We start from the raw sequence: 12,990 nt of genomic DNA on the forward strand, positions 1-12,990 counted from the left end.
TCAAAATTAAAAATTTTGCTCTTTGAAAAACACTGTTAAGAAAATAAAAGGCGGGCCAGCCCGGTAGCACAAGCGGTTAAGTGTGCACACTGTGCTGGGGCGGCCCGGGGTTCGCCGGTCCGGATGCCGGGCACGCACAGACGCACTGCTTGTCAGGACATGCTGTGGCGGCGTCCCATATAAAGTGGAGGAAGATGGGCACGGATGTTAGCCCAGGGCCAGTCTTCCTCAGCAAAAAGAGGAGGATTGGCAGATGTTAGCTCAGGGCCGATCTGCCTCACAAAAATAAATAAATAAGTAAATAATAACAAAAAAGAAAGAAAGAAAGAAAGAAAAGGCAAAAACATAATAGATGGACACAGCTGAAGAAACTGTTGCGCTGGAAGATCAGATTGAGGAACTCTTCCAGGAAACGGTAGAGAAAGAAAAAGAAATAGAAAAGTTAAACAATATGGAGGATAGAAGTAGAAGTGCCCACATCTGGATAATAGGAGTTCCAGAAAAAGAGGGGAAAAAAATAGAAATATAAAATATTTAAAGAACAAACAGATGCTTTTCCTACAATTAAGTAAAAACAAAGAACCCCAGATTGAAAGGGTCATAGAGTACTAAACAAGAGATATAAGGAGAAATTGACCCCACATTACAGGCTATCATAGACAAAACAAAAAAAATTCTAAAGGCTTCTGGAAAGACAGAGCAGATCACCCAAAAAGGAACAAGAACCAGATTGACATTAGGCTTCTCAGCAGCAACAATAAGGTTAGAAAACAATGGAGTAATACATTTAACGAATTAAAGAAAAGGATTCTTGAATCTAGAATTTCATATCCAGCCAAATAATCACTCAAATATAAGGGCATAATAATATTTTCAGGCATATAAATACTCAGTTTGCCACATAAAGGCTCTCCTTGAAAACACTTTTAGAGAAAATAGTCAAATAAGTGAAAGTTTATCAATAATAACAGAACTAAAACTCTAAATAATGTCAATATGATGGGCTATAAGGGTAGGAGAGACCAAAGTACATGAATGCATGCTAAAATACTTGTCTTCTTTAGGAGAAGATATATCTATCAACCTCCCACGCCCCATCCCCCCAAAAAAGGAGGAAAAGGAAATATATATAAAAGGATACATAGGTAAAAAATAGATTAAAACATAGACATAACATTATGTCTATGTCTAAAACATTAGACATAAAGGGCCGGCCCCGTGGCTTAGTGGTTGAGTGCACGCGCTCCGCTGCTGGCGGTCCAGGTTCGGATCCCGGGCACGCACCGACGCACCGCTTCTCCGGCCATGCTGAGGCCGCGTCCCACATACAGCAACTAGAAGGATGTGCAACTATGACATACAGCTATCTACTGGGGCTTTGGGGGAAAAAAATAAAATAAAATTATTAAACTAAATAAATAAAATAGACAAAAACTAAGATAGTAGAAAAATTCAAATATATTAATAATTACAGAAATGAAAATGTACTAAGCAACAAAAATACTGCCAAATGCTGTTTAGAAGAAGCATGTCTAAAGCACAAGAACATACGAGTTGAATGCAAAAGGATGAAAGATATACCAAGTGAATACCTACTAAAAGAAAGCTGGTGAATTAATATCAGATAATATAGTCCATAAAATGAAAAGCATCATTAAACAAAGAGGGCCACTGCAAGAATGATAAAAATTCAATTCATAAAGAAGATATTAAAATTCTAACAAATTGGCCTCTGAATATTTAAAGCAAAATTTGCTAGACCTTTAGGAAGAATCTGACAATCCCATATTTTAAAAGGAGATTTAAACACATTTCTCTCTGTTGTTAGGTCAAATAAACAAACAAAATCAACAAAGATATAGAAGATTTGAATGATAAAATTAATAAGTTTAATCTAATAGACATGTATAGAAGTCTTTATCTAATAGAGAATATATATTCTTTTCAAGCACAGATGAAATATTCACAAAGCAAGCCTTACAGATTTCTAAATAATAAATATAATATAGACCAGGGGTTAGCAAACTATGTCCTATATGCCAAATCCAGCCTTCTCCCTGTTTTTGTAATAAAGTTTTATTAGCACACAGCCATACCCATTTATTTACAAATTGTCTATGGCTACTTTTATGCTACAATGGAACAGACCATGTCACCCACAAAGCCTAAAATATTTATTATCTGTCCTTTTACAGAAAAAGTTTTCCAACCCCTGATACACACCATATTCTATAATCAAGACACAATTAAGTTAGAAGTTAATAACAAAATGATAAATTTTAAAACTTCATATTTTTGGAAATTATAATGGTACAAACTTAAAAGCTCTTTTAAATAACTAATGCATGAAATAAGAAATCAATGGGAATTTAAAATATTTAGAACTGGTGGTTAAGATGTAGAAGGTAGAAGCAGACCATTGTACTCACTGTAACAATTTTAAAAAATGGATAAACCAAAAAAATTATATTTCCTTCTAGAGACACTAGGAAGCTATGGATACAAAGAAGTCTAGTGGAACTAAATTCCAGAGCAGAAAAAAAATCCTTCCAAGGTGAGTAGAGATGGGTGACTGCTTTCATCTCTAAGGACATTTGTTGAATCTGGGCATGGGCTGATGGAGGTTGGATTTGTCAGAGCAGAGGCAAACCTGCTCTGAGAGAGAATGAGAAACCAGACAGCTTTTAATGGCCGTGTGGGCTGGCTTGACGAAGTTGAATTTGGAGAAGCCTCCAATGTACAGCTCGTTTTCCCCACCTGCCAGTGTTCACCCACAGGATTTTTGCTATGTGCTAGGCAGCAGAGGACACTGGGGGCTAGACTGGAAATTCAGAGCAAAGTTTCCTGAAATATTATTATGTTTGGGGGAGAAAAGTCTGCTCAAAAGGAGGGCCTGCAGGGCCGGCCCCATGGCTTAGTGGTTAAGTGCGTGCGCTCTGCTGCTGGCGGCCCAGGTTCGGATCCTGGGCGTGCACCGATGCACCGCTTCTCCGGCCATGCTGAGGCCGAGTCCCACATACAGCAACTAGAAGGATGTGCAGCTATGACATACAACTATCTACTGGGGCTTTGGGGGAAAAAATAAATAAATAAAATTATTTTAAAAAAAAGGAGGGCCTGCAATAAACACAATATTGGCATCACTCTTGATATTTGAACTAAAGGTAAACACATCCAGCTCAATATCAGACTGAAGTAATGAGTCCATCATCTTAGCTGGTTGAGATAAGAAAGGGTTGTTCTCTCTCTGGGGGAAAATAATGTCTACTTCAGACTCTATGGATATTATACACAATATAAAAGATAGATAGACAGATAGATAGATAGATAGATAGGGAGATAGATAGGGAGATAGATAGGTAATGCAAAGAAAATGTGACCTATAAGCAAGAGAAAAAATAGACAACAGAAACAGTCCTACAGGTGACCCAGATGTTAGAATTAGCAGACAAGGACTTTAAAATAACTATTACAAACATGTAAAAAAAAAACAGAAGAAAAGATGGGAAAAAATGGATAAAAAGATGAAGAATGTCAATAGAGAAACTGAACTGCTAAAAAGGAACATAGATATCCTACAATTGAAAAAATACAATATTTTAAATTGAGAATTCATTAATCCATCTTTGCATTCTTCCTCTGCTTCACTCCAGGTCACCAGTCTTTCCTGGAAAGGAGCTTGTGCACACATCTGGTGCCCCGAGTTTTGCAGCCAGCACCCAGGGGATGCCTCTTGATTGCCTGGCTCTGGTGGCCAGTGGGGCTTACATCTGTGCGTCCCACAGGACTGTAACAAACAGAGAAACAGTTCTTAACTGCCTATCCCCCTAGGGCACAGTGCAGAGGCACCAGATTGAAACACCCAGTTTTTCTGTGAAAGAGGCCTATTTGCAGATCTTAAAAGCTGCAGCCTTGGGCCAGCCCCGTGGCTTAGCGGTTAAGGGCGCACGTTCCGCTACTGGCGGCCGGGGTTCGGATCCTGGGCGCGCACTGACGCACGGCTCTCCGGCCATGCTGAGGCCGTGTCCCACATACAGCGACTAGAAGGATGTGCAACTATGACGTACAACTATCTACTGGGGTTTTGGGGGAAAAAAAAGGAGGAGGATTGGCAATAGATGTTAGCTCAGGGCCGGTCTTCCTCAGCAAAAAGAGGAGGATTAGCATGGATGTTAGCTCAGGGCTGATCTTCCTCACAAAAAAAAAAAAAAAAAACTGCAGCCTGAGGGTCAGGCTTCTAATTTAACACACATCTAGAGCCCAACAGCAATCCTCCCCAGAGAACAAGGAGATTGGCAGGCACCAACTTTGTGCTGCCTTTCTGCCCCACCTCAGGTTGCCAGTGTCTCCATGATAGGAGTTTGTGCACACATCTGGCACCCCAGCCTTTGTGGCTGCCATCCAAAGGACACATCCTTTGATGGCCTGACTCTGGGGGCCAGTGGGGCTTGTGTTCACAGGTTCAATGGGACAGTAGCAAACAAACAGTTCTTAATTGGGCTACTGAACAACCAATGGATCAAAGAAGAAATCAAAAGAGAAATAAAAAAATATCTTGAGACAAATGACAATAGAAATACAACATACCAAAACTTACGGGAGGCAGCAAAAGTCATTCTAAGAGGGAAGATCATAGCTGTAAACATTTACATTAACAAATAAGAAAGATCTCAAATAAACAACCTAACTTTACACCTCAAGGAACTAGGAAAAACAAAGAACAAACTAAGCCCAAATTTACTAGAAGGAAAGAAATAACAAAGATCAGAGTGGAAATAAATGAAATACAGACTAGAAAGACAATAGAAAAGATCAATGAAACTAAGAACTGGTTTTTTGAAAAGATAAATAGACAAACCTTTAGCTAGACTCACCAAGAAAAAAAGAGAAAGGACTCAAATAAAATTAGAAATGAAAGAGGAGATGTTACAATGGATACTACAGAAATACAGAACATTATAAGAGACTACTGTGAACAATTATATGCCAACAAATTGGACAACCTAGAAGAAATGGATAAATTCCTAGAAACATACAACCTACCAACACTGAATCACAAAGAAATAGAAAATCTGAACCAGATCAATAAACTCACGCATATACGGCGAATTAATTTACAACAAAGGAGCCATGAATATACAATGGGGAAAAGATAATCTCTTCAATAAATGGTGTTAGGAAAACTGGACAGCCACACGCAAAAGAATGAAAGTAGACCACTGTCTTACACCACACACAAAAATCAACTCAGAATGGATTAAAGACTTGAATGTAAGACCTGAAACCATAAAATGCCTAGAAGAAAACATAGGGGGTAAGCTCCTTGACACTGGTCTTAGTGATGATTTTTTTTTGGATTTGACACCAAAACCAAAGGCAACAAAAGCAAAAATAAACAAGTGGGACTACATCAAACTAGAAAGCATCTGTACATCAAAGAAAATCATCAACAAAATGAAAAGGCAATCTACCAAATGGGAGAAAATATTTGCAAATCATATATCTGATAAGGGGCTAATATCCAAAATATATAAAGAATTCATACAACTCAATAGAAAAAAATAAACAGTATGATTAAAAATGGGCAGAATAGGGCCGGCCCTGTGGCTTGGTGGTTAAGTGCGCACGCTGCGATGCTGGTGGCCCGGGTTCGGATCCCGGGTGCGCATCGAGGCACCACTTCTCCGTTCATCCTGAGGCCGAGTCCCACATACAGCAACTAGAAGGATGTGCAGCTACGACATACAACTATCCACTGGGGCTTTGGGGGGAAAAAATAAAATAAATAAAATCTTTAAAAAAAAAAAAAAAAAAAAATGGGCAGAATATCTGAATAGACATTTTTCCAAAGAAGACATACAAATGGCCAACAGGCACACGAAAGAATGCTCAACATCACTAATCATCAGGGAAATGCAAATCAAAACCACAATGAGATATCACCTCACACTTTTTATAATGTCTATTATCAAAAAGACAAGAAATAACAAGTGTTGGCCAGGATAGGGAGAAAAGGGAATCCTTGTACACTGTTCGTGGAAATGTAACTTGGTGCAGCCACTATGGAAAACAGTATGGAGGTTCCTCAAAAAATTAAAAACAGAACTACCATATGATCCAGCAATTCCACTTCTAGATATTTATCTGCAGGAAACTAAATCACTATCTTGAAAAGATATCTGTACCCTCATGTTCATTGCAGCATTATTTACAATAGCCAAGACATGGAAATAACCTAAGTGTCCACTGATGGATGAATGGATAAAGAAAATGTGGTATCTATATACAATGAAATATTATTAAGCCATAAAATCAAGGAAATCCTACCATTTACAACAACATAGATGGACCTTGAGGGCATTGGGCTAAGTGAAATAAGTCATACAGAGAAAAACAAATACTATACGATCTCACTTACATGTGGAATCTAAAAAAACCAAAGTCATAGATGTAGAGAATAGATTGGTGGTTGCCAGAGGCAAGGGATTGGGGTGGGCAAAATGGGTGAAGTTGGTCAAAAGATACAAACTTCCAGTTTTAAGATAAATAAGACCTGAGGACGTAATGTACTGCATGGTGACTATAGTTAACAGTATTGTATTACATATTTGAAATTTGCTAAGAGAGTAGTTCTTAAAAGTTCTCATCACAAGAAAAAATATTTGTAACTATGTGTAGTGATGGATGTTAACTAAATATATATATATCATAAATATATATATATCAAATTATTATGTTGTACACCTGAAACTAATACAATGTTATATTTCAATTATATTCTCAATTAAAAAAATTTTAAATATCAATTTATGTTGTCATACTATATGAGACATTCTCTTATCACTACCCAATAAAACTGGAAATCAATATAAAAAATAGCAAAAAACATTTTCTCTTAATTTAATGCTGATAATAAGAATTTATTGTGCATTCCCCCAGTCATGTCCTGTGCAAAGCATTTCTCATGCAGTATTTCATTTAAAAAAGAAAGAAAGAAAGAATTCATTGTCTAGGCTTAATGGCAGATTGGACACAGCAGGAAAAAAGATCAGTGACCTTGAAAACTGGTTAGTAGAAATTATGCAAACTGAAGCACAGAGACAAAAACTAATAATAAAAACAAACAGAACATGAGAGATATGTGAGATGTGACAAAATGATCTAACAGTGGTATATTGGAGTCCTACAAGGAGAGAAGAAAAATAATGGGTCACAAACCAAGAATTTTCAAAAGCCAATGAAAGACATCAACTTGCAGGTTAAAAAAGTTCTCAGCAAACCCTAAGCAGAACAATAAAAAAAGAAAACCATACTCAAGCACATTATAGTTAAACTGCTGAAAACTAAAGATAAAGAGAAAACCTTAAAAATAGTTATAAAAACAGAATAAAAAGACACATTACTTTCAGGAGAACAACAATAAGAATGATGACTGACGTCTCACCAAAAACTGTGGAAGGCAGAAGAATATGAAATACTGAATATGAAAGAATATGACATACTTAAAATACTGGAAGGAAAAAAACCCCATCAAACTAGAATTCTATACCCTTCAAAAACAAGGCAAGGAAAAAAAAAGACATTTTCAGACAAACAAAAGTTGGGAGAATTTACCACAAGCAGTACTGTATTACAAGAAATGCTAAATGAAGTTCTTCATATTGAAGGGAAATAATTCCAGGTGGAATCACGAAGTGGCACTATGAAAGAAAAAGTAGCCAGGCGGATTAATATAACACAGTTTTTAATATTAAAAGACTGTCGACTGTTTAAAACAATAATAACTATGTATTGTGGAATTTATAACAAATATAGATGTAAACTATGTCAACAATAGCATAGAGGGCAAGAGGAAGGTAAATAGAATTATACAGTAAGGTTCTTACATTGTTCATGAAATGGTAAAACACTAATTCAAGGTAGGCTGTGATACATAAAAAATTCATATTGTAATCCTTAGACTACCAATTTAAAAAACGTAAACTTTTCCAGGGTGATGATAATGTTGTCTAATTAGGTTGCATCAGTGTATGCATTTGTTGAAACTCATCAAATAGAACCCTTAAGATTATTGATTTCATTATATGCAAATTTTCTCTCAGAAGAAAGTAAAAGCATTAAATAACAATAGGTATAATTCAAAAGCCAATAGGTGAAATAAAATGGAATAATAGGGCCGGCCCCGTGGCTTAGCGGTTAAGTGTGTGCGCTCTGCTGCTGGCGGCCCAGGTTCGGATCCCGGGCACACACCGACACACCACTTCTCTGGCCATGCTGAGGCCGCGTCCCACATACAGCAACTAGAAGGATGTGCAACTATGACATACAACTATCTACTGGGGCTTTGGGGAGAAAAAAAAATAGAATATGAATAGTAATCCCTATTATATTATGTTATGTTATATATATACACCCAAAGAGAGGGAGATAAAACAAATGTGGCAAATATTATCAATGAGTGAATTTAGGTGAAGGATGAATGAGAGTTCATTGTAATATTCTTGCAAATTTTCAATAGATTTCAATTTTTTTCAAAGTAAAAAGGTTAATAAAAGTAATAGAAAAGTCTAGTAAGGTGATCCGATATAAGATCAATAATAAAAGTCAATTGCATTTCTTTGCATCAGCAACCAAACAATCAGGAACTAAAAATTTTTTAAAAGGATTTTATTTATAGTCACAACAAAACTATAAACTACTTAAGAATAAATCTAAGAAAAAAAGAGTGCAAGACCTATACAGGAAATTACAAAGTTTTTTGGAAAACATTCGAGGAGGCCTAAATCAATGGAGAGACATCCCATGTTAATAACTAGGAAGAATTAACATCTTAAAGAGATCATTCTCCCCAAATTGATCCATAGATGCAATGCAACATCAATACAACTACAAATAGAGGTGTTGGGCCGGCCCCGTGGCTTGGTGGTTAAGTGAGCGCGCTCCACTGCTGGCGACCCGGGTTCGGATCCCGGGCTCGCACCGACGCGCTGCTTCTCTGGCCATGCTGAGGCCGCGTCCCACATACAGCAACTAGAAGGATGTGCAGCTGTGACACACAACTATCTACTGGGGCTTTGGGGGGAAAAAATAAATAAATAAAATCTTTAAAAAAAATCTTCAAATAGAGGTGTTTTTGTTTTTTTTGTGTGTGGAATTTAATAAGCTGGCATGGCATAGCAGTGGAGAAAGAAGGGACTGTTTAAGAAACAGAGCTTATAAAACTAGTTATCTATATGGAGGAAAAAATGAAATTGGTTTCTAACTCACACCACACATAAAAATCATCTCCACTTGGATTAAGAACTAAATGTCAAAAGCAAAACTTTAAATTTTTTTAAAAGACAATACTGTTGAAAATTTTTCTGACCTTGAGGGTAAGGAAAGAGTGGTTAAACAAGACACAAAAAATGCTAACTTTTTTTAAAGATCGATAATTTTGACAATTTTAAATTAAGAACTATGTTCATCAAAACATTAAAGAAAATGAAAAGACAAGCTATAAATGGGGGGAAGATATTTGGAATGCCTAAAATTGACAAAGGACTAGATCCATAATATATAAAGAACTCCTACAAATCAATAAAAAAGAAACAGCTCAGTTTAAAGATAGGCAAAGCCATGAATAAAGCACTTCACAAAAGAAGGAAAACATTTGATCAGTAAACACATGAAGAGATGTTCAATCTCAGGGAAATACAACTTTAAACCACAATTAAATACTACTACACACCTATTAGAATGTCTAAAATTAAAAAGACCAACCAACCCAAGTGCTGGCAAAGATGTGGAGAAACTGGAACTCTCATATACTGCTGATGGGACTGTAAAATGGCTGAACTACTTTGGAAAATAGTTTGGCTTTTACCTAAAAATTTAACCAAATGACCTAGCTATTCCACTCCTAGGTATTTACCCAAGAGAAATGAAAGCGTATGTCCGAAGACTTGTATACAATGTCTACAGCTGCTTTATATGTAATAGCCCAAAACTGGAAACAACGCAAATGTCCACGCACAGGTGAAAGGATAAACAAACAAAGTATATCCATACAATGGAATACTCAGCAACAAAAAGAAAAAACTCTTGAGACATGCAACAATGTGAATGAGTCTCAAGTATACTGAGCAAAGAAGCCAGATCAAAAAAGCATACCATTTATATAAAATTGTAGAAAATATAAATTATATAGAAACAGAAAGCAAACCAGTAGTTATCTGAGTATAGGGGAACAGTGGGGGGTGGTGCGGGAAGGAGGGACTACAGAGGGAAGGGTCACAAGGAAACTTTTGGTGGTCATGGATATGTTCATTATCTTGATTGTGGTAATGATGTCATCAAATTATACACTTTAAATAGGTGCAATTTATTGTATGTCAAGGAAGAAAGCTTGCTGTAGTTTGACTCTAAGAGAACAGAATAATTCCTTTCAGACTGAAAACCCCTCTTTTTATTGAAACACCTCAATGGGCCTTTTTGGTTGGAAAAGGTGAGGTTCCTTGGGCTGGTCTAGGAGCGGGTTGAGACCACAGGAGAGTCACCTGTTGTGTGAAATAAAACAATAGGAATTTTTCATTTTATGGGAGTTGTCAAAATTTCAGAGAAGAGGATAATATGAGAAAGAAGTCTCCAGAGAAAGTGGGAAGAATCCATAAAACACAGTAGCCAGCAGAGCCTAAGGAGAAAGAGGGAGAAAGAACTTTGATATGTAATATTCATGTTTAAATTGTTTCCCCTTCTGTGAAGTAGTCCGCCTCCACAATCCCCAAACCTTTAGATAAATCTGTTCCAGACACTGGCCTTGGATTAACAGTGTTTTAGGGAATCGAAGAGGAAGGGACAATTCTGTACATCAGGCAAAATAGAGAGGAATTGTGAGAGCAATTGGGATGAGTGGGAAGCAAACTGGAGGCAAGAATTAGAGTAGTAACTGGAGGACATAAGCATTCCCTTCAGGAATTTTTGAAATATTAGGGTGAGAGATAGACCTTTCTGTAGTATGTGGGATGGAGAAATTAATCACTTTATTTGAGTATTAAAGGAAAGGGTGACTCCAGAGATTGGCAGACTTGGGAACATCCAGTTAAACCTAAGACATCCTTTGGGGAAGGCCACTCTGGATCATGCTAGCTAGCACAGAGGTGACTTGATAGGAACTGGGCCACCTATAGACTATGAAGTGAATGGCACCCCTGGAATTGTCCCTTGTGGTGTTAGTGCATCCCTGCTCTTTAGGCCAATCCACTAAGCCATTCTGAATCCCCTAAATTGTCAATGACCTACCTTTCACCCTATCTCGCTTTCCTTCTCATACTAAAAAAGAAAAAAAAAACTAGAAGATTTTTAGTATTTTCGCTTTCTCCCCAGCTTCATTCTTTCCCTGGCTGGACCAAAAAAGAATCCAACTCTTCTACTCTAACTGTTCCTCTTAGTTCACCCCAGATGCGAGCTACCAGATCCTTCTATTATTATCCAACTTCTCTCAAGTCCCCTCCTTCCTCTAATAAAATACGGTTCACCAAGAGTTTCAACTGTGAAACAGCAAGAGAGAAAATATCAATACAGTGGGGTGGAAGGAAGTGGGTGTGAGAAATGTATTTCCCCAAAATGCCATTCATTAGCCATCCACATGTCTGGGCAATAGGCTTGGAAGGATCTTAACATCAATGTTCAAGTTGATCATACCAATGGCAAGATGGGCCCCCTAACAACAGCAACAACCATAACACAACCACCTCACATATGTACAAGTGGCTTATAGCTTACCCACATGTCCACATATTTAGCTTGTGTGGTTCACATAACCTTGTTAGGCTGTTATATTATTCTCCTTTCTCACACGAGGCAATTGAAGCTCAGGAAGGTTAAATCGCATGCCCAGTTCTCCTGAGTCCAAACCACACTGTCTCTCTGCCATCTAAGATGCTATCCCTAGATAACTGCCAGATCTATTAGGACATTTCAACTGAGGACTATTAACCTGGGTCCCAAGGAGGGGACCCCCAAAGGGGGTAGTCTATAAACTTCTTTGGGAAAAAGTTGCAACTTTATTTTCAATCATTTCTAATTGAAATTTAGCATTTCCTTCCATCACGAATGTGGGCAACAAGCCAGAGTAGGCTTAGCAGCACTGGTGACTTTGTCTCCAGTAGAAATCAGACATTTTCACATCTGTGCTGTTGTTGCAAATGTCTCAAAAAACTGTTTATACTTATCAGGACTTCAAAATTATGATTGTCCTTAGGTTCCCACTGGATCTTGTTATAGAGTGCATAAATAAATAAATAAGCACATATATTACCATATCACCACTTTAATATTGTAATAACTGTAATTCAATACCATTGGTTTCCTTTGTAATCCTACGTATTTTATGCATTTAAAAACATTATTCTGGGAAGGATCCTTAGGTTCCATATGATTGCCAAAGGGGTTTATGGTGCACATACACACACACGTGCACACACATGCACACACATATACACACAGACCATGAGTTCCTGAACTAAAGGATGCAGGACATGGTGAGGAATTGTGTCTTCACCCTGTTCCTGTTTACTATATTGTATTGCAGATATTTATATGTCTTTCCTTCCTTGCCGGCCCGGGAGTTCTTACAGAGCAGAAATGGTATCTTATATTTCTTGAGGTCCTCAGTGCCTAGAACAGTGTTTGGCATTCATTGAATAGAGTATCTACTGTGTATAAGGCTCAAGTCCCATTGGGTGAGGCAGAAGAATGGAGAGAGTTTGAGAGCAATAATTCATTCACGTGCTTGTTTGAACATTCATTCATTCATTCATTTAGAGAATTGTCCAATGGCTACTCAATGCCAGCCACTGTGGTAGGCTCTGGGGACAACAGGAAAAATGAGACAAAGTCCTTATTCTCTTACAATGCCCATTTCAGCTAATGGGAAGAAGAGAAAACAAGATTTCTGAAGACAAACAAATGGGAATGAGGTCACTTGTTCTGGAGAGTCATGGGGAAAAC

Source organism: Ceratotherium simum, chromosome 6 (assembly GCF_057802395.1).
Source record: "Ceratotherium simum simum isolate JZ-2026a chromosome 6, ASM5780239v1, whole genome shotgun sequence".
NCBI classification, from domain to species: Eukaryota; Metazoa; Chordata; class Mammalia; order Perissodactyla; family Rhinocerotidae; genus Ceratotherium; species Ceratotherium simum.